The sequence below is a fragment of the Hyalella azteca genome, unplaced genomic scaffold (assembly GCF_000764305.2).
Source record: "Hyalella azteca isolate HAZT.00-mixed unplaced genomic scaffold, Hazt_2.0.2 contig2203, whole genome shotgun sequence".
In the NCBI taxonomy this organism is placed as follows: Eukaryota; Metazoa; Arthropoda; class Malacostraca; order Amphipoda; family Hyalellidae; genus Hyalella; species Hyalella azteca.
In genome coordinates, this window is record NW_025932487.1 from 6,675 (window position 1) to 10,067 (window position 3,393).

The 3,393-nt window shown below is 43.1% G+C and overlaps 1 long non-coding RNA gene across 1 annotated transcript; it reads left to right on the forward strand.

Moving 5' to 3' along the window:
* The first annotated feature begins 1,767 nt into the window (after nucleotides 1-1,767).
* LOC108670818 lies at nucleotides 1,768-3,005 on the forward strand. Its single transcript, XR_001930760.1, has 3 exons — nucleotides 1,768-1,971; nucleotides 2,085-2,142; nucleotides 2,975-3,005. It is a non-coding gene; the product is annotated as an uncharacterized LOC108670818 (long non-coding RNA).
* Nucleotides 3,006-3,393: the final 388 nt, after the last annotated feature.

Here is a 3,393-nt window from a genome sequence, read left to right on the forward strand (position 1 = left end):
CAAGAAGTTCAAGTGCATGCCTATATCTTACATGTGTCAGTTCCGAATAAATAATTTATATATTTTAAATTACGCGGTTTTAATCAACATCCCCATAAAGCAACGTGTTCAAGAAGTTACTCCATGGAATATTATGTTTTGAAGTTTGTGCGACAAGCTCCCCGTGGAACTCCAAGAAACCGTCCGTACCCGTTATAAAATATGGAGCAAGAGCTTCACAGACCGTGGTACCTGATAGTACCTTACACTTTTAATCAGATATCAATTATATAAAGTACTTCTACACTACCGAACCGTTACTAGTTGAACAGTAAAAAATGTTTACTGTTCATCACAAGATAATATGGCAACGATTTGCAACTGTTACCACACGCCTCTACCCTGATCCCTTCGCCTTACCGTTAATTAGTTGTTTAATTAATATGAGCTCACTAAATGCGATGGTTAATATTAATAATAAAAAAAATGATATCAGCACTTAGCAGAGAATACATGGCTGGTAACTAGTGGCACGCGATAAAAATAAATTTAGGCAATTCTTTCCTAGATTATCTTTTGCGGACCGTTCTATTATCGCTATTTTATCCCGAATAAAGTGTACCACTTCCTGGTGTCGCTTCTTCTCCCCTTTGAGATTCCACATGTTTTTGCTAGTCGAATACAAGCACCGAGATGGCTTTTAAAGTTCCCTACCCTCCTGGCAAATGGCATCGAAACGGCGTCGATTACGAGTAGATTTCGGTGAAATAACGCTATTTCCACGTTATTTCAACGTCGGATGGCAGTTGGGACAGTAAGAGTGTTCTATGGGGAGCGATTCTCGATAGAACTAAATCAATTTCTAAGCAACTACTCTAGCTAGTGACTGGGCACTTTCTGTCCTCCTACACTGTTAGAAAAATTACCGTTAACGGTATTACCGGCGTTTCAGTGGCCGGTCGGCACGTGAAAAGAAACACTTTATCACCATAGCATAGTTCTGTTCCAAAATTTATCGAAGTTCGACGAGTCACTTCCGGGGCTTCGTTAAATTACGTAATTTTACGTTCACCGCATCTAGGGTTAGGTTTCAGATAGTATCGTTCTGTTCCAAAATCTATCGTCCATCGACGAGCCGCCGATCGACCGTGGGCTGATTCGATGCAATGGATGAATACGGACAGGCTGGTGGCGGTCCACAAATTTACTGTAAGGCTCCAACGCGCGGTGTCCGAGTGGTGCAGAATTTTTTTAAGCCCCGTAGACGATTTGGGCCAAATTATTGCAGGCTGTTTTCCCTGTGGGCTGATTGCTCTACTTTAAAGGATGTGATCTGCCTGGTGGCTTGCGGCTGATAATGTTGAGTCCAGAAGGGCATAAGGCTGCGTTCTTGAGGGAAGGGATCTTGGTGGTCCACTCGAAGCACGGCAGTGGTGGTCTCCTACTGGCATTCCGCGGCCTAAGTACGCGTAGCGGCCTAAGTACACGTAGCGGCCTCAGCACACGTAGCGGCCTCAGCACACGTAGCGGCCTAAGTGCACGTAGGGACCTAAGTACACGTATCGACCTAAGTACATGTAGCGGCCTAAGTACGCGTAGAGGCCTAAGTGCGCGTAGCGGTCAATTTTTTGTGACTGGTGTATTTACCTCGAGAAGCCGTCATTGTTTGGTTGACGGAGAGCATACCTTCTTGGCGATAAATCTACGTATCCGTTGGATTTTATTCCCCAGTTTGGGACCATTTGGACAACATGACCCATTCATGTCTCTGATCGTCACGCAGACTGTGGTCCAGCCTGGGGACCAGATCTCTGGGCCTCGGTTCGTTCTTGTCGCAGTTCTCAGAACTTCTGAGAACCGTGCTGCTGTCGCGCCGTCATGCTGCAGTGCAGACCCCTGCAGCACCTGCAGCAGCGCTGCACAAACACCACCTGCTGCACGCGTCCCCCGACCAGACCTTCTCCTGCAATCTTGCAATCACCGAATTTGCAGGTGCGTCTCTGGAACCTGCAGTTACTTAGCAGGTTAGTTTTGAATTTATTGAAACTCGGGATGATGAAAGTAGTGGTGATAATGAAACTGGTAACTAGTGTCCCCTGTTGCAGTTGGAGGCGAGAGGCGTGAGTCCACTCGTCCCCCAGAGATATGGCGCACCCATGACAGGTGGGTGACTAGCATGACAGGTGGGTGACTAGCATGACAGGTGGGTGACTAGCATGACAGGTCATACAATCCTTCCATCATGCTGCAAATTCGATCGTGTCTCCTTTTACGATAATACTTGAGTTCTGATACGACTGTGGTTGTCCATCCTCAAATTCTGATTCGAATTTAACCCTCCACCCTTTATTTGTGTAACTGTCAAAGCTCATTGATTAGGCTCTACCTGAGGATCGGGTTACGGGACTGAGGTCCTGAAAGATAAGTAAGACACATGTGCCTAGATAACATCTTGATATACGGGGTGGTTTTACATGAGTTAGATACAGAGGTATAAGCTACGGCATCGACCGTAAGGTAGGAGAAATCAACCGACGCGTTACATCGCGGAGCGCTTATCAATTACTGGGGGGGCTCTTACTAAGGTTACCAGCCCTTATATAGCCTTCAGCTTCCGCCCTCAACTAAGGTCTTGATCGCGTGATCTATCACGTGATGTCTTTCAGGGGCCATACTTTCAAAACTGGCTAAGTGAACGTAAGTACTTACGCTCTATTTTCTTGTCTATGATTGGTGGAGTTTGCTTGAAAGGCCGTCAATGATTGGCTGATGAACTATCGATCTTTTAACTGTTTTTGAAAGTAAAACCCTCAGATTCTTACTCGTGTCTAGTACTTTTCCATCAATCTCTATCATGTCAAGTGAATATTAGGTCCAAATTACATATGGTCTAATCATTGAATATGATTATAATGACACGCCAGATTGACACCAACATAACCATATATTTTTCTTTACTCAATAATTTGTTTCTATTTCCCCTGACTTGCTTCAGTGAGGGCGAGGGCAGCAGCGAGGGCTACGACCTGTCTCTTATACACATCTAGATGTGTATAAGAGACAGGATTATTATGGAAGTAGTGGTGGTGATGATCATGAAAGTANAATGTAGATATTTTTATTAAATACTGAGGGAATTTAGCTTACCTATAGGTACACTTTACTATTTTTATATATGTAAAATGTAGATATTTTTATTAAATACTGAGGGGATTTAGCTTACCTATAGGTACACTTTACTATTTTTTATTTATGTAAAATGTACATAGTTTTATTATATGCTGAAGGAATTTAACTTAACTATACTCATGCCCCCCCCAAAGTTAAATAAAAAAATCTATATACAAGTATTTCAGGTAGTCTTTATTATTTTTTATATATCTAAACTGTACATATTTTTATTATATACATGGG